Genomic DNA, 26,034 nt, shown 5'->3' with positions numbered 1-26,034 from the left:
GTGGAATATTACACTCACCTTTTTGTGTTGTGCTGATGGAACAACTCATGTAAGCATTTCAAGGTATAGGACGTATCGCTGCCTCTGGGAGCATATTCTCTCATGTATAATTAACATTAATTTACTATATAAATTACCTTCAATGAAAAAACGGGAGAAACGTGGTATTTTTACCCCATTGTCCGTGATGATGTGTATGAAAAACTAGTAAAATGGGTGCATGTAGTTCTTTATCCTTTTTGGCCGCACAAGGCTTCCATAAATGTAGTCCTGCAACTCATTGGCGGCCATTTCAGTAGTTTTTCATACACATCATCATGGATAACGGGGTAAAAATACCACGTTTCTCCCGTTTTTTCATTGAAGGTAATTTATATAGTAGATTCATGTTAATTATACACCTACATATTTCCTATTTTAGATGACTATACTGTTTTATTCTTAATTTTATTGTGCATAACTTTTTTAGCAAACGAATTGATAATATCGGGTATCTACTAATCAACCTGCTAGGTTATCCGTTACCGGCAAACACTCGCACCAAAATTCCTTCTTTTATAAAGCCATACATGTTTCCCCACTATTGTACAACTGACGAAGGATCCGTTCCGGGTCCGAAACGCGTTTTGTTTTATATGGTTTTTTACTATCAATAAACCTTGGAAATAACGTACTGCGACGGGTCCTGCTTTGGGAACCTATCGGAGAATTTCACCTTTTTTCCTGATACCACAAGAGGGGGAAAAAACGCATCTGTTTATTTTGAAAAGGTATAGTGCTTGGGGAAGAAGAAGCATTTTAATCAGACTAAGCCTAGCCACATGCATCAATTCTAATTTGGACCAAACCTTGATCTTCATCCTCCATTTTTTGATTATAGGGAGTATATTTAATTCCACAAACTGATTTAACGAATCTGATAGTACAATACCCAAATATCTAAAGGATTTATCTCACTCAATAACCTCCAATGGAAGATTCAAATCCACCCTATTAACTCCCAAGAACATCGCAGCCTACTTCACCCAATTTATCTGCAACCCATACATTTTCCCATAAACACTAAGAATTTCTTGCAGAAGATTCAGTGATACTTCTGGATTTGCAACAAATCATAATTCATCATCTGCGTGTTATGATATTTTAATTTCTGTCTAGCCAAATTTAAATCCTTCTTCTCTTATTTGACTAAAGCATGTAAATGTCTCTTAGCGTTGTATAATGATGGACTTTCAAATATGTTTTGAAATGGCCTTCTTACCCTTCCCAGACAGATGAATAGCAATAGTTGTTATAATGTAATAATGTTATTTCTAAGATAATTTGTTCCTTGGCATTGTGTTACACCCCTGTACACACACACCTCCTGAATGCTCATAGACGACAACTGCGCGGAGCAATAATTTAGATTATACACATTGTTGCCACCAATAAGGCCATTTTAACTTGACATCGTAATTCACAATTGTCCCTAAAGTCAGACCTATATGTTTAAAAATATATTTATCATTTGACTCATTCTTCTCTTTATTTTCTAGTTGTTGTAATTTATTACTGTGTTTTATTTTCTGTAAGTTTTATAGATTGTCTTCTTTCTAGATTGATAATTACATAGAAGAAGTACTAGTGAGTAGTAAGGATTCTACTTTAGTTTAGAAGAACTTCAGCAAGAAAAAGAAAGCCATTAACATTTTTAGGAAATTTGATTAATTATTGCATCCTTGAGAATAAAGTAAATCATTAAATTCTACTTAGAAAACAGAAGATAAATGAATGCCAAAGACTAAATTTTAATAGCACCTACACCTTCTGAGTAATATAATGAATGTAACATTTAAACATTTAGAAGAATCACATCTATAATTAATGTTCTTCTCTAAATTAAGTAATTAAACTGCACTTTTGTGATGGAACTTTAATACAGAAGAGAAAGCAGAACTGTTATTTACACAAATCAATTTTGCATTTTGCTCGGTTTGGGCATCATTCATGACACTGATTGTATTTAGCATATGCATTAAGCTGATGCTGAATGGTAACATTTTTATATTTCTAAAATAGATTTCAAATGACTAGAAATAGTTTAAGAAGCTCTCCAGTTATACTTGCGAATTCCAATATGTCCAGAGAGGGGGCAAGTAAAAAATAAGTGATACTTGTGTTACTCTGATTCCCACTTCTTTTGGTCTGTTCCCTTGTTGACACCTTTGGGTTGACAACATCAGTCTTCAGTCTCAGTGGTCATACAGAAGTTTTCCCATAACTAGACAAGCCTTTTAAGTTCTCTATTCTGACTCATTCTCACCCATGCACACATCATAGATATGAAAACATTAAAGCAGTGTTACGCACAATGACAACTTTTTAAAAACTTTTTCGAGCAGGTGAGTAGTCAGACATTGCCCTGGAACATTACTACATATGGTCTAGAAGTCTCACATGCAAAAGGCTCAGGAGCACATTCCAACTTGTTTGTGTTGTTTAAAAAGAAAGTCTGGCTGGTACATCTTTTCTATAAAGTTCAGAATGCTTTATAAAAATAAGTCTCACCAACCACATGTTCTCCTGTTCCAACCATTTCTAAATCCTTCATCAATTTCTGTATTTCCTTGTTCCATTCAACATGAAAATGTGATATACTAAAGTTAGTCATTTACTGAGCAAACACATTTCCATGTCAAGAGGGACTAGCACCTAGAGATGATGCATGGACCACGGAACGCATCTGACGGTCCTTTTTTTAAAAGCACTCTGACACTTTGTAAAAACATTTTACAGGCCAGGCAACCCTTTTAACATAGGTATTCAGGGGTAGCAGGCAAAGGAGCTGTCACTGGGCTTATTTCATCAAAGGCATAGAAAGCAGTTAGCTTCAATATGAGTTTTTTGTTTTGAATGATTTCTTAGCTATGATTAGAGATGGGTGAATTTATCTAAATTCGATTTGATCCAATTCACTGAATTTTGAGAGAAAATTCGATCCAAATTGGATCAGAACGAATCACGGCATGGTACGTTACATGCTGGGTGCGTGTGCATGAAGAGGGCTCACGGGCTGAGCCTCTCCATAGCTGGTAAGTCTTTGCTGCCATTTTGCTAAGAAAGGGGAGAAAAAAATTGTTCCCACAAATCACTGTAAACTTCCTGAAATGTTAAACGAATTTCCCATTCATGTGTTTGTGTATGCTATTCTCACTGACCACAATTTTCTGAACAAGATATAAAGATAAAAGCACAATTTTCTCTGACAACAGATTTCTGAATTAGGTAGTGAAGTACGATATTCTCTGACAATGGGACTTTTCTGAACATGGTATTTGTGTGTGCTATTTTCACTGGCCACACTTTTATGAACTCGGTAGGAAAGCGCAATATTCTCTGACAGGAGCAACTTTTCAAACAAGGTGTGACCAATGATGATATTTTATGATTTTTCAGCAGTTGAATGCTAGACAGAGACAGGATCTTCAAGATCTTGCTGGATGATGCAGTAAATGCTAATAATCAGGTCTGGTCATTGCAAGTATTGCTGTGTAATCCTGTACAATCAGAAAAAATATCCATGCACTGAGAGTTCCTCAGAGTTCCTCAGAGTTCTATTATATCAGCAATTATTTTGGATTTCTAGACATCTCAGTGCCCTGACAAGGGTATTTGCTGCTGTTTCACATGTCACTGCCTAGCTGACTGACCTAATAATGAGTAGCAAGCTCCCCCTGGCTGTTTCCTGTGTGCAATGGTTTCTGATATGTGAACCTGCTATTATACTGCAGAGTCACATGTCCAGACCAGGCAATCACAGGCATGCCTACAGATGACATGCCCGTGGTTGGTAAGGAACTGTAAGGTGCTTGATTGGCTGTTTCTCCTTATAGATGTGTATCCCTGGTTGCCGAACTAGTGCATTTAAGGTACAAGCCCAAACTATGAAGTTTGGGTCTGCTCATCACAACTTAACATATTTCTTTCTGAACTCCTCCATGTAATGATGTAATGATATTTGCAACTGCCATCACTGCACATTGCATAACATCTCACCACAGCACTGGCCATACAACTATCTCCAACCAAACATAGTGATAATCACATGACCTGCCCATGTGGACTTATGACCAGCAGCCATCTTCTGTCCTGTGCCTCCTCCACAGGCCAAAGTCAAAGGACTGATTAAACGGCCAGTAGCATTTTGATTCTCCATTATAGTGAATGCCCACAGCATTATTTTTCTAAGGTGAGCAACATTTTAAATAACAACTAATTACATATTAGCTTATATTTTAGTGATCCATTTGAATATGAATTATGCTAATTCCTGGAATACCCACGGACGGATATATCTATCAGTGAGCACTCAAGTATGTTTGATGGCAGTACATAGGCACCACCACCTTGCTCGAGATGGGGAGATTTTTTTTCGTGTACATTGTTTTAATTTGTGACAACACAATACTGTGGGGCATGTGCATATTGTATGGCTCTCACAGAATTACATTTTAGAATATGTGACATTCATGGCTCTCTCAGCAACAAAGGTTCCTGACCCTGGCCTTAGAGTCTCTCAGGAAAGAATTTTATTAATGCAAGATTAATTCAAATTTTTTTCCTAATGTCTTGTCCAATTTTAACGATAGTAAAGAGATCATCCTGCCCTCTTTTTGCTAGGATACAGGGTCCACTAAAAAGCTTCTTGGAATTCAATGATTGTAAGAGGAACAGTTTTTAAATAGATTGATACTACTAAGGTATTGCAAAAAAATATTTGTTTGGAAAACAGAGATAAAAAGACCTTTAAAGCTTCTATTAGAAATGATTTAAGACCATAATTAATGATGCCTACAAAGATTACAATTAAAGTACTCCAGAGCACATTCACCTAGAGCAATGGCAGCCCCCTGGGCTAAAAGGAACATTTTTTGAATAGATCTGCAAGGTTTCCAGATGGTCCAGTCTCTTGACTTTTGTAAAACACTATAGACTGGACATTCAAAATGCTAAAGACCTAGGGCCATCATGCTGGACTAAAGGAAACCAAATCACGGGTAATATTAATTCCTTATTCAATCGATCCAGCTCACCTGGAGCTGCACGGTTCCAAAAGGCTGAAGTGCTGGCAGCACACAAACAATGGGAGAAGCTTGTTAAAATGAACCAGCAAGTCCAAAAGGATGAAGTCTCAATAAAACTTTGTTTATTTATTTTTTCCTCATAAAACCAGTAACAGACATATTGGCAACATCAGATAGTAATAGATTCATACAACTTACGCGTTTCGAGTGACTCTTAATCATAGACACTGATGCAAAAGCATGTAAGTGTATATAAACGTCCAAAGGTGGGAGGAGGAAAGGGAAAAAAAAACACACACATCATTTCCTCTTTTACTATTACCCTATTCAGATATAAAACATATAACAAAACATATAATAAAACATTAAAAAATCCAGAAACCTTCCCTATTCAAAAGACATTGGGGGTCATTTATTAAGGGCCCGATTCGCGTTTTCCCGACGTGTTACCCGAATATTTCCGTTTTGCGCCGCTTGTACTTAAATTGCCCCGGGATTTTGGCGCACGCGATCGGATTGTGGCGCATCGGCGCTGGCATGCGCGCGACGGAAATCGGGGGGCGTGGCCGAACGAAAACCCGACGTATTCGGAAAAACCGCCGCATTTAAAAACCGAAAATGTGTCGCATAAGGACCGCTTACCTTCACCTGGTCCAGCTCGGTGCATTCCGGCGCGATGAGTTTACTTTCAGCGCAGCAGCGCCACCTGGTGGACGGCGGAAGAACTACCTTATTAAATCCCGGCCGGACCCGAATCCAGAGCGGAGAAGCCGCCGCTGGAACGCGAATGGACCGGGTAAGTAAATTTGCCCCATTGTCTTTTGTCTCCACCTCATAGTGGGAAAGACACCCTTTCAATGCCGTGGCACTAGACACGTTTTTCTTATTGGCATTTCTAATATCATTTATGTGTTCAGCAATGTGTTTTTTTTTTATTTGCGTGCTGTACATCCGATATAAGATAAATCGCAAATTGTACAGTCAATTTTATAAACTATATTGCATGTGTCACAATTGATGAAAGTCTTCACAGGGAATACATTACCATCAGTTGTAGCAGAGATCAATGGATGCAGCAGCACTCCGAAAAAAATAAAGTGAAAACTTTTTATTCCACCGTGGATGCATGCTTGAAAATGTCTTTATAGAAAAGACGTAATGTCACATCCACGGTGGAATAAAAAGTTTTCACTTTATTTTTTTCGGAGTGCTGCTTCATCCATTGATCTCTACTATTACCGGTGGGGTTTGTCGGACCCCTGGCGAAGACCTGCACCCTACTGCCTTCACACGGTGCCGCTCCACCATCTTATCTTTATGTTACCATCAGTTGTAGATGTAACACTTTTAATTTCAGTGGCATAATAGCATACCTTGCATCGTGGTTGGCACAAGGTCTAGCCACATATTCCTTCTTGGATATTGTTTAGTACTACTAGGTGATAGTAATGAGCCCAATGTGGGTGCTTTTTTTATGGAAAAGCTGCAGCCTGTTGCAAGAATATTTCTCAATTTTTCATCTTCGTTTAGAATTGGGAGATATTTTTGGATGATACCTCTGATTTTATTATATTCTACACAAAATGTAATGACCATAGTAGGACACTTATTCCATTTTTTATTTTTTCTCCATTGTTTAGTGTGTAATAAATCAGAACGGTCTATGGCGTCACTTATTTTTTCTGCTCAATTTCACTTAGGAATATCAGATGATTGCTTGTTCATATCCCATGGTGGGTCATGTAAAAAAATGTACAAAATAATGTTTTTCAATAAAAAATAACTTTATAAATCACTAAAAATGCCCATAAGCCCCAAAACATATAAAGAGACATATAACGCTCAAAAAAGTCTAAATCATAACACAAACCCCACATATATAGTATCACCGCGTCCGTAACAATCCATAGAATAAAACTAAATAACTATTGAACCCATATAATGAACGCCGTAAAAAAAAACGTCAAAAACCCGCCAAAAATTATGATTTTTACCTATTATATCCCACTAAAAATGCAATAAAAAGTGATCAACAAAACATATGTACTCCAGAATGATATTGTTGCAAAGAACAACATGTCCCGCAAAAAACAAGCCATCAACCAGCTCTGTAGCCAAAAACGTAACAATGTTATGCCACTTGGAAGACAGCGATGCAAAAATGATAGATTTTTCCCCACATTAGGGTTTTATTTGGCAAATTTAGTAAAACATAAGAAAAAATATTCATGTCTGGTATCCCCGTAATCGTATCGACCCATAGAATAAAGATAATAGGATTATTAGGCTGTACGGTGAACACGAAAAAAAAAAAAAGTAAAAAATCCAGTACAGAATTGATGCTTTTCTACTCATGACCTCAAAAAAAGTTCAAAAATTTTCAACAATAGGTGATACCAACCCCAAAATAGTAACACTGGAAAAAGCATCTCGTCCCGCAAAAAAAATGCCATCACATGGCCCAAATAACGGAAAAGCAAAAATTTTATAGACTTCAAAAGGGGGCAACCAGAAAACTAAAATCTGATAGTTTGAGGGGTGCAGATTTGAAAATGGGTTGGTTATATAGGCGGTTTTGTTGCTAAATATGTAAAATTTGATTTCAAACAGTATTTATCCCCAAAATAGTCAATTCCGAAAATACGGAAAATCGCTATTCGATTTGTAGGCCGCGTGACGTCAAAATAAATTATCCAAACATTTCAAAAATTATGAAAATGTAAAGTAGACAAATGGTAAATGTTATTCTGCAGTTATTTAGGTGGTAAATCTATCTGCCTGAAAACGCGGTGATTTTGAATTTCGAAAATGGCAAATTTTTCTAAAAATTCATCATTTTTTTTGTAAATAAACGCAAAACTTATCAGCCAAAATTTACCACTAAAATGAAGTACAACATGTGGGGAAAAAACAATCTCAGAATCGCTTTGATAAGTAACAGTGTTCAAAAGTTATTACCACAGGAAGAGACACTGGTCAAATTTCAAAAAAAAGTTGCGAGCCTTAACCTGCAAACAGGCTGCGTCCTTAAGGGGTTAAAGACACTCCGTCCTGTAACAAGTGTTTCAATTCACTTTTGAACATATCAGTAGGGTTACATCTCACAGGTTCATACTTTCATACGTGCAATCAGAAGTGAGTAAATTTTCATTTAATTTGATATAGAGAGAAGCATTGAGAACCACTACATTACCTCCCATATCAGCCATAAGTAATGGCTCGATACTCCCCCCTCGTCAAATTAGAACACAATTCCTGATTAACATTTCTATGTAACTCCATCAGTTCTTTCTGTACTAATTCCTGGAAGGAATCTAAAATAGGAGGTTTAGAGTTCACAGGATAGAAGAAAGTATTCCCAACCTGAAAGTTAGGAACCCAATCCTCTATAGTATCATAGTATCATAGTATATAAGGCTGGAAGGAGACGCAAGTCCATCAAGTCCAACCTTCAAGAATTAAATAAATGTTTTATCCCCATAACCCGTGATATTTTTTCTCTCCAGAAAGGCATCCAGGCCTCTCTTGAACATGTACATAGAGTCGGCCATAACAACCTCCTGCGGCAGAGAGTTCCATAGTCTCACTGCTCTTACAGTAAAGAACCTTTGTCTATGGTGATGGTAAAATCGCCTCTCCTCTAGGCGTAGAGGATGCCCCCTTGTCCTGGTCACAGGCCTAGGTATAAAAAGATCTTTGGAGAGATCCTTGTACTGTCCGTTCAGGTATTTGTACATTGTAATGAGGTCTCCCCTCAGTCGTCTTTTTTCTAAACTGAATAATCCCAAATTTTGTAGTCTGTCAGTGTATTCTAATCCCCCCATTCCCCTAATAATCCTGGTTGCTCTCCTCTGCACCCGTTCCAGCTCTATTATATCCTTTTTATACACTGGTGCCCAAAACTGTACACAATATTCCATGTGTGGTCTGACCAGGGATTTGTATAAGGGCAAAACTATGTCTTTATCATGAGAATCTATTCCTCTCTTGATACATCCCATTATTTTATTTGCTTTAGCAGCAGCCGCCTGGCTCTGGTCACTAAAATTAAGTTTACCATCCACCAATACGCCCAAGTCCTTTTCAGCTTCAGTTTTACTAAGTAATTGACCGTTTAGAACATAATTATACTTTTTGTTTCCATGGCCCAAGTGCATAACTTTACATTTATCTACATTAAACCTCATCAACCATTTCTCTGCCCATCCCTCAAGCTTCCACAAATCCCTCTGTAATGCTAAACTATCGACCTCAGTATTTATTACTTTACACAGCTTAGTATCATCTGCAAATATTGAAACTTGACTGTGTAAACCCACTACAAGGTCATTAATAAAAATATTAAAAAGAAGTGGCCCCAATACTGACCCCTGTGGCACTCCACTGGTAACATCAACCCAATCTGAGAATGTGCCATTAATGACCACCCTCTGTTTTCTATCACTAAGCCAATTACTTACCCAGATACACAGATTTTCTCCTATTCCCAGCAGTCTCATTTTATATACCAACCTTTTATGTGGAACGGTGTCAAATGCCTTTGAGAAGTCCAGATATACAACATCCACAGCGTCCCCCAGATCCAGTCTTGAACTTACCTCCTCGTAGAAACCAATCAGAGGACCGATCTCTCATAAACCCATGCTGACGCTGGGTTATAAGGTTGTGCACAGTGAGATACTCCAGGATAGCATCTCTAATAAACCCCTCAAATATTTTCCCCACCACAGCAGTTAGACTTACGGGTCTGTAGTTTCCAGGATCGCTATTTGATCCTTTTTTGTATATTGGTACCACATTTGCTATGCGCCATTCCTGTGGAACATAACCAGTCCTCAGTGAATCTTCAAATATTAAAAATAACGGTCTGTCTATCACCGTACATAATTCATGCAGAACCCGGGGGTGTATGCCATCTGGCCCCGGTGATTTATCTATCTTAGTGGTTGCGAGGCGGCGCCGTACCTCTTCCTGGGTTAAACTGTTGACATTATAAAAAGAATTAACATTATTCCTCATTGTGTCTTCCACCAGGGGATTTTCCTGGGTAAAGACAGTTGAGAAGGCGACATTCAGTAGATTGGCCCTTTCCTCGTCTCCTTCCACCATGACCCCCATGTTATTTCTAAGGGGACCCACACTCTCTGTTTTTAGTTTCTTATCATTTATATACTTGAAAAATAATTTGGGATTATTTTTGCTCTCCATGGCAATATTTCTCTCAGTCTCTATTTTTGCGGCCTTTATCTGCTTTTTACAGGATTTATTTTTCTCTCTATAATCCTGTAATGCCTCATCGCTACCTTCACGTTTTAGCACCTTAAACGCTTTATCTTTCTCGCTTATTGCTTTCCTTACAAGACTAGTTAGCCACATAGGGTTTTTCTTGTTCCTTTTATGCTTTTTCCCATAAGGTATGTGTTTCTCACAGGACTTTTTCAGAATATATGAGAAAAAGTCCCATTTTTGGGAGCAATTTGGGACCTGGAGCAATTCCATCCTGCATATCCTGCAAATCATTTATCACAATATAATCCTGAAAGGAAAAAACATTATTATTCACAGTCACGTTTCTTCTGCAAAATTCTTAGAATCATCTGGGTCACCTTCTTCCCAGCAAAAATATGTCTTTTCATGGTAAGCAGTCTAATAAACCAGTTCACATCCAGGATTGTGCGATATAAATGAAAGTGGTGTGTAGGGACAAAACTGAAACCTCTGGTGAGGACACTGATTTCAGATGGTGTTAAAATGCAGGCAGAAAGATTAACCACATTTACTTGTTGGCTTTCTTTCAATTCTGTGAGTCTCAATTGCATAGCGGATATTCCCTTGTGGTGCTTTCGTCCTGCCCACTGGTAGCGTTTTTTGAGTTTTGAGTGTTGCCTTGATTCTGTGTCTGAACAGGTGTCAACACTGCAATGGAGGTAGATGTATTGTCAGAGTATGTATCTGAAGTGATCTGAAGAACTGAAACTGACAAAAGTCGATGGGCGTCATTTACTAAGGGCCCGATTTGCATTTTCCCGACGTGTTACCTGAATATTTCCGATTTGCACCGATTTCCCTGGGTTTCCCCCGGGATTTTGGCGCACACGATCGGATTGTGGCGCATCAGCACTGGAATGCACGCGACCGAAATCGGGAGGCGTGGCCGAACAAAAACCCGTCAGATTCAGAAAAACCGCCGCATTTAAAACAAAAAATGTGTTCGGAGCTTGCACTTACCTTCACTCAGCGCGGCTCGGTGTATTCCAGTGCGTTTCAGGGAACTTCAGCGTAGCAGCGCCACCTGGTGGACGTCGGAGGAACTGCCTTAATAAATCTCGGCCGGACCCGAATCCAGCGCAGAGAACGCGCCGCTTGATTGCGAATGGACCGGGTAAGTAAATCTGCCCCGATGTCTTTTGAATAGGGAGGGTTTCTGGATTTTAGTATTGAACAGTGTTGTACCACATGGCATGAATGTCAGAAACGATTTGATTTTCGTATACAGGCGGTCCCCTACTTAAGGGCACTCGACTTACAGACAACCCATAGTTACAGACAGACCCCTCTGACCTTTGGTGAAGCTCTCTTGATGCTTTACTATAGTCCCAGACTGCAATGATCAGCTGTAAGGTGTCTGTAATGAAGCTTTATTGATAATCCTTGGTCCCATTACAGAAAAAAATGTTTAAACTCCAAATGACAGTGGGGCCAAAAATTTTTTTGTCTGAATCTACAATTATAAAATATACAGTTTCGACTTACATACAAATTCAACTTAAGAACAAACCTCCGGACCCTATCTTGTACGTAACCCGGGGACTGCCTGTACTAATGTTTTTTATATGTTTTCTATCTGAATAGGGGAAAGAGGAAACGATGTGTGTTTTTTTTCCTTTTCCTCCTCCCACTTTTGGGCGTTTATATACCCTCACATGCTTTTGTACCAGTGTCTATGATTAAGAATTGTAAGGACTCGAAAAGTGTAAGATGTTTGGATCTAATACTATCTGTTGCCAATTTGTCTTTTACTGGTTTTATGAGGAAAAAATAAAGAAACAAAAATGTATTGAGAATTCATCCCTTTGGACTTGCTGGTTCATTTCAACAAGCTTTTCCCAATATTAATTCAATATTAATTCCAATTTTCTATTGGATACAATAAAACAGTGGCAGCCTATCAGTTTGAGATGGAAGGCCCACTATGTTTGCATGCTTTTTACATCAAAAGTGGGTTTCCAGCCTAACAGCTTCCTGCAAAGGAACATACATAAATACACAGTGGATATTCTTTCAATATAATAAGCATAACATTAGGTTGATTAAAAAGTTACATATATATGCTAAAACATTTACAAACAATATTCCAAACTAGTGATTAGTTGCAGTAAATCAATTCTCCAAATCACCAAAAAGTAATGAATAGCAGTTTTTCCACCAAATATTCCCACAGCTCAATGTTTCCAACAATGAAACTAAATTAAATTAAATCAAATTGACATATAGAAGGGAGGAAATCATTCTGCTTATCACAATGGGATTAAGGCTGTAATGAAGTCTGGTCCATTCACACTAAAAACATTATTTAAGATGGAAATCAAAGCTGTGGCTATACAAGGGCCCAAAAGAGTGTAAATAGGCCACATAGTGCAGCGTATCCACTGTTAGGGTTAAACAATAAAAGATATCAAAGCCTAAATTTTATATACTCACAATGATAAAAACATCAGTGACTATCTCATAATTAAAGTAAAAAAGCCATAACATTCACTGCTCAACCCAGGGATTTTTTCCAATTGAGTTTCCTTCTGGGGCATTGTTTTAATGAATGGGCAAGTCAACATAACATCCTTGCTCCCCAGGACACTGGAAGCGGCATGAGCTTCCCTCTTCATTTCTTTTTTCTCAGTTGTAGTTTGTTGTTAGATGTTGAGGAATAAGTATCAGTAGTTGCAGTATCATGCATCATATCGCTACATAAGGTACTTAAAACCTTGTTATAAATAAAGCTGTTTAGTTATTGAATAACATTATGCTATTATGTAATATAAACTGTATTTCCATTGTATTTTCTCCAGTCCTTTAAATACAGCTGGCAACATTAAAAATGGTTGTCATGGCTACTTCTATAGATGCACAAAAATTGCTGTATAATTGGGCTATTTTATGTATAATTGTATTGGGTAGACACATCTGCCAGCTTACTAAACTACACATATAATATAGTACATTTAAATATTTGTGTAGTTCAATGTTGTAGTTATGTATTGTAAAGATACATAAATGTATGTCCCAAGAGGTAGTCACGGTAACTGAAATCCATTCAACCATTATACACCTCTATCTGTATTTAGAGACCATATTGTACATCTAAAAGGTTCATATCACATACAGGGATATATATATATATATATATATATATATATAGATAGATAGATAGATATATACATATATATATATAGATAGATATATTCTCTCAACTTCATTGATGCCCCTCATAGGGGTACATGTATATAATTTTTGGCATTGCCTTTTCTTCTTTATATGTGACTATTCGTGGTGGATGTGCATTTTTTTTGCACCTAATACCCTTTTAAAGTTTGCCATGGTACAGTGTTTCTGCAGTATTTCCTGAGTTATCATCCAATTCCTTGTGTAAAAAATGGGACTTTTTTTTTTAAAAAGTCACCCAAAATTTGTAACAGATATAGGAAATAATTTAAAGCTGTTTGCAACTTTTTGGACCTTTTATTTATAAAGTCCCAAATCAATATAAGACCTTAACTTTAAGATACCACTAAGATACACCTGTCCATCAAAAAAGCCAAACAAAAGCAGCAGACTAAGGCCAGACTTATGATACATGTGCCCCACAGAGTTCCTATCAAAGGTGTCTGCAATAAACTTTTATTATTAATTATTATTTTCATGACAAACCCCACATTTTTAAATCTAAAACAAAACAAACCCGGGGACTCTCTGTATAGAAAACTGTTGGATTTCTCATTATTTAAAGAATATATTTTAACAGCCTCAAGATTCTGTAGAAATGTATAGTCAACTATTATTGAGTTGTATAGGCTGAAACTCCTCTGTACAGATCTTTACCAATGTTACTATAGAGTCAAACAGTGACAGTGACAAGTCAGGCAACATTTCACACATCAGTGATCAATAGGCAAATAGTTTATTCTGGGGCTCAGAATACTGTTTTGAGGTTGATGTGTGAGAGAAACCTCCTCCCAAGGGATGCTTCTTGTGAAGGCACACCCATGACACATTATTCAAAAGTTTTTTTTATCAGAACCTGATTTTCATAAAACAAAAATGCCCTTATGAGATTTACTGTACATCCAGGCGCTGTAAAAAGTGAAACTAACAGTCACAAAGAGGAAACCATGGGCTAATAGGGAAGAAAGAACCAGAACAAGTATAAAATTTATTTAATTTGGGGTCAACAGTCCACAGCTATGTAAATTATTATTCCTATAAGGAACTATTCTGGTAATATTAAAGCATTTCCTGTGTCAGATTGTGTGTATAATTTTATAATGCATAGAAATAATAAGAATTCATTAGGATTTTAATGCTCATTCCTGATTAGGACTACAACCATCCATTCCTCTGGCTTCTTTATCACAGCAGGTGATTTAATAGTTACACCAAGTGTAAATTTAAAAAAGGGTTTACACACTTATATCTACAACATTTTACTTTCCAGATAAACTGAAATTATGGAATAATGAAATGTATTAATGTATCTGGCATAAAAAAGTAACTGAATTTGGTTTTGCAATCTTTGGTGGTTATTTGCATAAACATTTTCTATTTTTGAACCTAACTCCAATTTCTAAACAGTTGTCAGGAAAGCAGAGTAAGCTGATGTTCAAAAAAGTAACATCTCAGGACAGAAGTGTGAGACTTATGGGGATTTCCAAGAAAGTGTACCAACGCTGCTCCGGCTCAAGATTTTAGTGTTGCATTGGTCTTCCAGTCCTTGATGTAATTTGTGGCATAGGAGGAAGTGATGTTGCATGGTCCCATAAACCCCAGCTGAAAACCAGAAGACCTATGTGATGCTGGTAGCAGGAGCTGGGTAAATACGCTTTATTTTATTTTCTTTGTTCTCCCTGTCTTGACTCCCAGGGGAGTTATCATATTTTAAAAAAGGGATGGCACTCTCACACAGATATTCCCTAAAGACTGACCAATGTATACTGTGCTAGAAGCAAAATGTAGCTGGCACTAAGCTACAAAAATATTTTATTAATTGGTATTAAAAAAAAGGCTGGCACTAGTATACAAGGTAAATTTGATTGATTTTATGATTAGATTTTTTTGAGATACATACATTTAATAAACACTAATAAAGCTATACACATAGAACACTTCATGACATAAAAAATCAGTTTGTCGCTACACTGCATAGACACAATTGTCTTAGACATAGTGAATGATTGTTAAAAATTGTTGATAATGAGCACAAATATATTAGTGAAAAGCAACACGAGGACTGATTCAAATCAAGATAAATTCAAGATGCTTTGCTAGTGAGCACATTCTAATGCCACTGAGGAAGGAGTGTGACACTCCGAAACGCGTACAGCAAAGAACAGAAATCCTTCTATGCACAGCAGATCCATAAAAATGCTTATCATTGGAGAAGGTATCTATTTTCATCTATAACTAATGCATACTCAATCTAATATAATGGAAGCAACCTTCCAATTATAACTAAGATCGCTTTGCAAACGTATCCTTACTGCGAGCGAAGATTGCTTCAACTGCTGCACTACTCTTCTGTGACCTGTGGTGCATCTTGGAACTTCAACGCACATGCTCCCAATACTAACGCGAGTCCATCGCAGTGTGCCGGTAGACACTGAACAACAAACAGCATGTGGAAGCTGTAACTTATATTGCCAACTGAATATACAGGTACCATAGTGAACTAACCTTTTTGTGGTGCATACAGGTTACTTGGTTTTTTAATCACCAGGAACAGTAAGGACATAAGCTGGACTATCACATAAAACAATTGAAAGCCAAGGCACATATGCAAGGCTAACGCACATTTAATGTGAACATTGAACTATACACAGATATACTGCACATAGCGGAAGACTATATTTGTGCCTTTCACCAGTATATTCGTGCTCTATATCAATAATTTTAATAGTCATTAACTGTGTCTAAGACAATTGTATACAGTGTTGCGACAAACTGATTTTTTATGTCATGAAGTGTTATATATGTATAGTTTCAATAGGGTGCCCAGAACTCATGGAAAACCCATTTAAGTATGATTTAGAAAAAAAAAGTTTTGACAACCCCTTTAATAAACTTTTCAACATCTTGTCCTCAAAATAAATAAATAAGCAACAAATCCCAATCCACTAAGTATGAGCCCCTTGCTTTATGACATATTCCACACTATATATGTGTGATTTAAAGTCCTTTCAGTTCCAGGTACAATAGGCAACACCTACAAACCTATGTTTTTAAAGATTCCTGCAGCTTAACTTTCAAGCAGTTCCAAAGGTCCCAAATGCATTAAGATATGTGCAGCTTTTAAAGAATTTTTCACAAACCACTTTAACAATATTTTGTTTTAAAATTTTTGCATTAGACAGGTTCCCATAGAGCCTTATGGCCTAAGGGCACCCTCTTTTTAACTTGATCGATGGTCACAAGTAGAGGAAATAAACTTTGATATGAGTCGAACCAGGCGTATACTCACGCTTGAGTCTAGCAGTCGCCTCCTCAGCACGTTATAATTTCCTCCTCATTCCACTCCCCCTTTCTGATATGTCACTTGGCCACCTTGCCAAAATCTCACACATGCGCATAAGCCGCTGTCATGCGCAGTGAGCATCTGAGCAATCCGCGCCCTTCGCCGTCTCACTGTGCATGCGCAGCTTTTCCTCTTCCGCAGTTAGGTGGTGGAGGGTGTGGACCGCTCAGGTGCTCACTGAACATGAAAGCGGCAAGCCGCTTATGCACATGGTAATTAAAGTTCATTAAAAGTTAGTTAAAAAAAGGCCATAAGGCTATATTTAGGCCATAAGGCTCTATAGGAACCTGTCTAATGCTATTTTTTTTTTCAAACAGCGGTGACAGGTTCCCTTTAACATCAAGCATCAAGTTTAACAAATATCAGCCACTTATTCAACAGTAGAATAAGTGGCTAATTTTCATAAAACGATAATTACCTAAATGTTAGACTATGAGTCTATTGTCGACAATTGTCAAAATGTATGGCTTTTGTCACCATCTCTGGATGTTCCAATTTTAAATAATGGAATAATAGCAAGTTTTACTATTATATTTAGTCAATACTGATGTCCTTCACAACAGATGGATACCGTGCACCAGAAAAATCACCAGTGGTGAGCTGACTTACTTCTGTTATTATAATTAACTAAACCAACCAGGCTAATAATATACAGTTTTTCAGTGTGAAGTAAACCTAAGACACTACAGTCCAGGTATGATAGACCATATGACCAAAATAAAAATAAAATTACAAAATGGGTAAATACTTTATTTAAACCTATGATTGTTTATGTTGGCAAATAAGTAAAATTAAGTACTGTAACTACCCTGTGCACCATACTAAATGTGTGTTTGTGTCTGCTTGTGTACAGTATGTCTCTATACTCTATACATATATATAGATGCATGTGTATTCATAAGGATATGCATACTTATGCACATGCACACATATTTTGGTTGATACACACATACATATCAGTATGCATATGCACAGATACATAAACACTGTAATAGCTTGTACATGAACATATTGACATCAATAATATTCACATGTTATTGATGCATGTTTTTAACTTTCCCATACAATGAGTAATTGTAGTCTGCCATCAACAGAAAAGGCTAAAGTACAGACAGCTGCAGACATGGTCTATAATAGCTTTGTACTTTTGGATGTTTCAATTTAGAAGTAGGAAGCAGTGTTGTCTCTTAGCTGTTACAACATTTTTAATTCCTATAAAGACATTATACTTTTATATACAATAAGAACACTTACCTGCTGTTGGGCTCTCTACACCAGAGACATTACATAGAGGAAGAGTGGCTCTGTCCACTGTGCACTGAACTTGTCTTGCAGGAAATCTATATTTGCCTTTAATGGTGTGCTAAGCACCATGATGTTTATATCTACTTCCTGAAGTCATTTACCGAAGTAAAGAAGAAGTTTTTCTTAACTCTTACAGGCTAAAAATAATTAAGCAAGTCTGATGTCCTCTTAACAGCGGATGGAAGCTCATCCTATATCTGTCACTGCATGGTTAACCTATGCTTAGCAAAAAAAATTCCATATGAAAATGTTATGGCTATAACCAGCAAATTTTTAAATAATTTATTTTACTGTACTATTGTAATTGCTGCATTGGTAAGTGAGAATTAGCTAATATTACAGGAGGTTTTCAGGAAAATTATATTGCTTGCCTTTCCATAGGATAACTCATAATTATTAGTTTGGAGGGGGATCAACACTTAAAACTTGCAGCAATCTTCAGACTTCAGCAGCCTCTGGGGAAAATAACAGCATATCTGAAAGTCCAGCTTCATTCCATGCTAAATCATTGGCACCCCAATCTACACTTGAGCTTCTATTTAAGGGTATAGAAGCTTAGCAAGACTTTTTAAGAGGAAAGGAAGAGATTTCGATCCAGCAACCAAGGATGCACCAGGAAATGAAGTAAAATTTTCAACGCTTTATTAGATATCTTAAAAACGCGTAATTGCCAAGGGATACAGACAGCATAAACAGTCTATGCATTTTGGATGTAAGATATACTTATTCATGAGTGTCTGCAGTCTACGCGTTTCAGATATTAGAGAGTAGAGGGATGAAGCGGCACTGTGAATCCGGATTAAATCCAAGGGTAGGGTGCAGGCTTGTGTAGGTCCGACTCAGGGATCCCGAGAATCCAATAGGCAAAAAATGGAATTACTAGTAATCCCCACTGGTGAAATAAACACCCATTTGTCACGGAGTGCTGCTGTTCAATTTTTTGCCTATTCGTTTCAGATATTAGATATCCTTATCCATGAGTGTCATGAATAAGGATATCTAATATCCGAAACACGTAGACTGTTTCTGCTGTCTGTATCCCTTGGCAATTATGCGTTTTTAAGCATTGCAAATTTTACTTCATTTCCTGGTGCATCCTTGGAAGCTGGATCGAAATGTTTTCCTTTCCTCTGAAACTGTGTTACTCTCAAGTCGGAGTGATCCTTGCTCGGATGGTCCCAGGAGCCACATCATCAGGGTGAGCTGACCACACTGTTTTATTTGGTCAGCAAGACTTTCTTATGCTGACAACTAGACAGAGACCAGTAGGAGCCAAGTGACGATGGCCTAAGTGTTGATCCCATCCATCTGATATCCATGACTTTTACACTTAAAAAATATCATTAAACTTAGTGGATTGAAGTTTATCGGGGTAATTTTGCATTTGTCATGCTCCTTACGACAGTTCTATGTCTGCCTTTGGCATTTGGGACTTGATAAATCTGCTGGAAGTGGGTCGTTTGCGACAGTTGCATAAAAAGTTGCAAAAAAATCATCAAAAGTCGTAGAACATAGACCAGGGTGGGGACTTGCACTGAAAAAAAGGAAAGTCATAATTCATGAATTCAGTTCTATTATAAAAACTTGTCTATGCAAATAATAGATTTGTTATAAGCAGGGTCTACATCTAAGCGACTTTGCACTGCCCTATGTTCATTTGGCACAAAGGAAAGTTGCAAAACATTTACAACGTTATATATGAGATATATGGCTAACAGACATATGAGGCTATCTGTAAAATCCTCTCATCTTTTCCTTAAGTGGGTGGGACTTCATGGTTGTAACATCAGCTCAGGGCACGAAAGCCAGAGCTCTCAGGGCATTCATATGCTTGCAATTGAACGACCTGAAGCATGAGATGAGACACATGTTTGTAACATGTAACAAAATGTATAGAGAAAGATGACTGACCCTCTTTGTAACCAAGCAGCAGGAGTCAGTTTGAGAACACAGAAGCATGTATGTACACGCTGAGCTCCACAGCAAATAACAGTCCAGTAATAGAAGGAAATGCCACTCATTAACTTCGAGGTCAATCTATTTCTCTGACAATGCAAGATCTTGGTAAGCAGATTAAATATCCACTTCCGGACTGTGTTGTCATATCAACAATACATATCATACATGAAATCAGCTGTAAAGTTTAAAAACCAAATAACACTTGGGAAACAATGAATATTATAACATATAATGCCAAATTTATGCATATTTATGTTAAAATAGTCACATACTCTTGGCTTTTTCTGTAACCACAGAGACTGATAACGCACAGAGGGACATATGGCAACAAGATAACTGGACAGGTCAAATCAAATATGGAAAAGGAGGAAGGAAAATGAAAGGAAAGGGGAAAGGTATGGTAAAAGTCATATACAAAACAACAAGGGTACTGGAGCGAAAATGATACAGGGAAGTAGAACACCCCTGCCAATGCATAGGCAAGGGTAATTGCGAATAGTGCCCTTTCCATATCAGGAGCTGTAAGGGAGACTGATCACCTCTCTAGGAGGTCCCTAAGTACCGGAGAACTTAGTAATTGCAGCTGTAGCCACTGCCTGGTAAGGCAAGAGTTAACACAGTGAGATGTTACTGTCCAATGATGTTCTTGTAAAGAGTGTTCCAACCTGGCCAATGGACTATATAAACCCCTGCTGGGGGAAGCACATGGTCTGTCTAAACCATGAGGAAAAAGGACAGCCTTACTATTGCTGCTTTCAATATTATGTACTACCTATATGTAGGAAAATGCACTTGTAAACCAAACACTCAAAACAATCTTTGAGGGTACAAAAACAACAATATTTTTTATTCAATTCTTAAACTAAAAAATCACAGACTACACAGGGACAGTTTAAAATCATTTAAAAAACATACATACACAAAATCTTAAACAGGTGGACATGTGGCCGAGGGAATCCAAATAAGTATAGCACACAAATGGTCAATCTGTGTGTGAAGTGTGAAAAGCCTAATATTGTATAATCACAGCTAGCAAAACAACGTATTGTAACATAATAGTACAAATGTGTAAACATCATTTGTAAACATCATTTGTAAACATCATTTGTAAACATCACTTGTAAACATCACTTGTAAACATCTACACAGGATACCAGCTAGCAAAGCATATATTACAACTTAGTATTATCCAAGAGTAAACAAAACTATATAGGCATACACACCCGGCTGCATCATGGAACCACGTCAACGGCAGCCTCCAGATAAGGATGTTAATTAGTATATCCCGGTCCACATGGCCACCAAAACCCCGACGCGCGTTTCGCCTCTTCTTCAAGGGGTGATGTTTACAAGTGATGCTTTCAATATTATGCCTTCTTTTGCAGGAAATGGACATTTAATTTTGATTGCAACACACTTGATGCCTTCTCTGTCTGGTTAAAAGAACTTTGTATATTAATATTGATGCTATTATGCATACAATGCCCTTTCTTTACAAGAAATGGACATTTCTATTTGCTACTTAAAGTAGCCATCATGTTATGCAACGTTATGTAACATTTCTAAGTAATGTACCCATAGGTCTGGCCAATGTGATGTTTTGCACAACTACAGTAAGAATTACTATATGTTAGTTTTGCACTAACCCTTTCATAGGCTTTGCATTCAAGTGGAAAAGAATATGTCGGACCGTCTAAATCAGTATTTATGTCAAATCCTGATGCAAGCTCGGCTCATGAGTAAGAGTGTTGGACGACACTTGAAAAGCGTTGACCAAGCCAGGCTACTAACATCATCTTTTTTTTAGCCAGCTATAGACGAGACACAAGCAGTTTTTTATGCACTGTTTATTGGAATATGTATTGGAAATAAAGACGTAATCTTTTAAATACCTCTAACTTTGCACGCTGGATTCATTGCCACGATTTCTTCAAGTTAAATGCACCCGGTCCAGGTGGAATCAGTGACATTGCAGCGCACAGAGCAAATATTGGGTGAGCTACAATGACTTTTCTTTTCCGGTTCCTATAGCCTGGACCATGGGCGGTTTGTCTCCTCTACACTGCACATAGCCAAGCACTTCACCCAAAGTGCACTTTATTTTTGCACCCCCTACACATTGTAGTGTGCATGGACCATCTGGAGGCTGTGTAATACTAGCCAGATCCCGCCTACAGTCTCATCCAGTCCATAGCCAAGCCATGGACAGCTTGCTCAATTACCAAGGGGGTATGCAACACCCCTGCCAATAGATAGGCAAGGTGGTAGTTGCGAATAGTACCTTCTCCATGTCAAGAGCTGTTAGGGGGACTGATCACCTCTCTAGGAGGTCTCTAAGTACTGGAGAACTTAGTAATTGCAGCTGCAGCTGCCTGGTAAAGCAAGAGTTAACACAGTGAGATGCTACTGTCCAATTATGTTCTTGTAAAGCATGCTGGAAGGAAGCTGAGTGGAGGAGTGCTACCACGTGACCAAGGGACTATATAAACTCCTGATGGTTGGGAGCACAGGGTCTTATGTCTTAGAGTCTTAGTCTGCAGAGAGCAGTGAGGAGAGAAACATAACTCAGGGTCTGACTACTACAGCCAGTATCTACTACCAGGAATCAAAGATACCTCAGGCCAGTGCCTAGCACCCAGGGCAAGTCGGGAGACTTCAGCCCACAGCGGAGATCCATCACCCGTAGCTCCATCTGTACCAGCCCAGCCTGAATCTACTACCAGGCTGCGTGTAACCTTCCTGTGGACCAACTCTCCATGACTCTTCCAGCTTGCCACATTTGCTGCTGAAACCTGCTGTTAATCGTTTGTCCGTTGCCTGCTGTTGAATAAAGAACTGTAAGCTGATTTGCACAATGTTGCCTCTGTCTATTCCCTGGATCCATGCTGCTTACCACCATGGGTATCTCAGGGGTTGCCCTAGAGAGTCATGACTATTCCCATCGGCACTGTTTTTACTACATTGTTTTTGTCTATCCAGCAGGTGCATGGCCTACTTTTTCCAGGGATTTTTCTACTATAGAGACTGCAAGCCACTGGCGTGCACAGACAATGATCCTATCCTTGCCACAATGGAACAACCGGGTGGATTTATAAGTTTCTTATGGTCTTTCGGCAGAAAGTACCAGCATGAATATCTTGAATACAATAGCAATTTTTTTCCGTTTTTTTCTGATAGAACATCACTCAAGGTTTTTTGCCAGAACACTAAGCTTTTCACATGAATCAAGACAGAATGTTTGTATTTGGATAACCTGAAGCATGTGATGAGTCAGAGCCAAGCCAGGTTGATGTACACCCCTTGCCATGCGCATGTGCTCATGTTGGTGGTGCAATGCTTCCTGGACTTGCTGCAGTATAAGGTTTGTGTCATGTGTGCAATTTAGGCCTTCCCACCCAGTGCCTCATATGTGATGTACCAACCAGGTGGCTTTCCACTTTTATATGTAGTGGAAAAGGAGTCTCAGCAGCACCAGGCAATAGTTAAGTAAGTTAAGTAGCAGCCTGGAAGAGTCCTGAGCGTCATCACTTCAACACTAACAAGTGGACCTTCATGAGGGACATTTGTGCCATGTTGCAGTGCTTCCAATATGCCAACAATAAGGTCACCAACGATGATGCCATTATCAGCGCTTCCATACCCATGCTAGAAAAAAACTGTTTAGGTCATGTTGGAAGACGTAATGGTGGTATCAGAGGAAGACGAGGTGTCAAGCCAGTCCACACAAGACTGGCAGGTTGGGTTGCTGGTCCAACAGCATCCAGGTACTCCATTGTCCAACCAGGGGACAGTTTTGGAGCAAGGAGAAAAAAAGAAGATTTTTCCTCAAAGCAGGGTGATACCTAGTATAGGCACAGGTGTAGTTGGTGTTTGGCTGGAGGGATGTGAAGGAGGTGGAGAAACCTCACACATTGAACATTTTTCCTTGCATCTGGAGAGTGAAAGGAAGGTCCTGTTTTTTTCCCATTTCCACATCTTTTAGGGCGGTGAGAGGAGGGGCCTAGTTTTTCTCATTTCATCTTTTATGGCAGCAATAGGAAGCGCTTGATTTTTCCCATAGTCACTAGTGCTGATCATTAGTTGTCCACCCTGATGAATCCATGCCATAAAGATAAAATAATATTTATTCCACCAATGGAGCTCATGATAGAAAAATGAGAGAATGCACTAGTGGTGGAGCCATTGCTGGTATTGCTACGGTGATTATTCATCCAAGTATTCAGTTGTTGAGTGGTTTGGCCAACATACTGGAGGCTGCAAGTACACTCTAGGAGATAGTTCACGTATACAGATGAACAGTTCATAAAGGTGTTGATATGAAAATCTTCACGACTGGTATTGCTTTTAAAGGACTTTTGTCTGTTACAAATGTTAAGGCAGCATTTGCAATTAGTTTGGCCACATTTATAGCTCCCTGTGACTTTTGGTAAGAATGTATATTTAATTAGTTTGGATAGTTTGTTAGATTTTAATTTGTTAGGAGCTAGGTTGTTTTTTTAGGGTTTGAGCTCTCCTAAGAGTACTGCAGGACTGGACCAATGGAATGGACCAATCTATTGATAGAATGGTCCTAAAATTATTCTGATTACTATTAAAATGGTAAAAAAAATTATACTAAATTTCTTTTGAGGTATGGTTTCATGTTGTCTTTTTGTCACAAATTTTTGGTGCATTCTAATGCTGAGGCCACTACTTCTTTGAGGAAGCCTTTACTTATAAATTTTATTTAAGGATCTGGCTGTGCTCTAGGAAAGTGGAGTCTTCAGAGCAATTCTTCTGGATTCTTCGAAATTGACTTAAGGGAATGTTATTTTTACACTTACAATGGTGGTGGCTGTTATAGTTAAGAAAACTGTTCGCATTCTTGAAGTAGGTCTTTGGGGTGATGAAGTTGTTCTTGATTTTGAGGTGTAAATCTAGAAGTTCGATCTCATTATCTGATGTATTATGGGTAAATGACAATCCCCAATCGTTAGAGTTGATGGTGCCTCCATCCCATCCAAGATGAAAAGTAGGTCATGTATATAACGTTTGAATATAATGATGTTTTTTGACCATATATGGTTTCCTTGGATATGTTCTGAAATTCACCCATATAGATATTAGCGAAGCTCGGGACGGATCTTGTCCCCATGGCTGTCCCTCACGTTTGCCTACAAATTTTGTTTGAAATATAAAGACATTATGAGATAGAATGCAACTAATAGCTTCTAGAATGACGTTTTTTTTGTTTCATTAGCATATTGCTATCTCGACTTAAACATTAGTTGATCATTAAGAAACCCTTTTCATGTGGTACAGGCGGTCCCCTACTTAAGGACACCCGACTTACAGACAACCCATAGTTACAGACGGACCCCTCTGCCCACTGTGACCTCTGGTGAAGCTCTCTGGATGCTTTAGTATAGTCCCAGACTGCAATGATCAGCTGTAAGATGTCTGTAATGAAGCTTTATTGATAATTCTTGGTCCAATTACACCAAAAATTTTGAAACTCCAATTATCACTGGGGCAAAAGAAAAAAAATTGTCTAGAACTTCCATTATAAAATATACAGTTTCGACTTACATACAAATTCAACTTAAGAACAAACCTCCAGACCCTATCTTGTATGTAACCCGGGGACTGCCTGTATATTCAAGGAAAGGGCTGAAACATCAGTATTAAAATAAAAATGATATTATAATATATATATCACCATAAATTGAGACCCCCTATAATAAATAATAATACTCTTCCTTGTAGTATCTATGGTAATCCTTAACAAATACCAGCAATATTTATTTCGAATTATACTGTTACATTCATTCACCAGGCAGGTTGCAGAAGCCCATCACACCTGCATTGCAAATATTACTATCTGTCTTTTATAATCATTTGCATCACAATATAATAGTGTGTTTTAACTTACTTTGCACCTTT

At 38.0% G+C, this 26,034-nt stretch overlaps 1 protein-coding gene across 2 annotated transcripts in view; it reads right to left on the bottom strand.

Moving 5' to 3' along the window:
- BANK1 (B cell scaffold protein with ankyrin repeats 1) overlaps positions 1 to 18,193 on the bottom strand; it is a 242,187-nt gene extending 223,994 nt beyond the window's left edge. For both annotated transcript variants that reach the window (XM_072118549.1, XM_072118558.1), the window contains exon 1: positions 18,103 to 18,193. The gene's annotated coding sequence lies outside the window, so the exon portion shown is untranslated. The remainder of the gene's footprint in view (positions 1 to 18,102) is intronic.
- Between the last annotated feature and the right edge of the window lie 7,841 nt (positions 18,194 to 26,034).

Source organism: Engystomops pustulosus, chromosome 1 (assembly GCF_040894005.1).
Source record: "Engystomops pustulosus chromosome 1, aEngPut4.maternal, whole genome shotgun sequence".
NCBI classification, from domain to species: Eukaryota; Metazoa; Chordata; class Amphibia; order Anura; family Leptodactylidae; genus Engystomops; species Engystomops pustulosus.
This window is presented reverse-complemented; position numbering and strand designations above follow the sequence as displayed.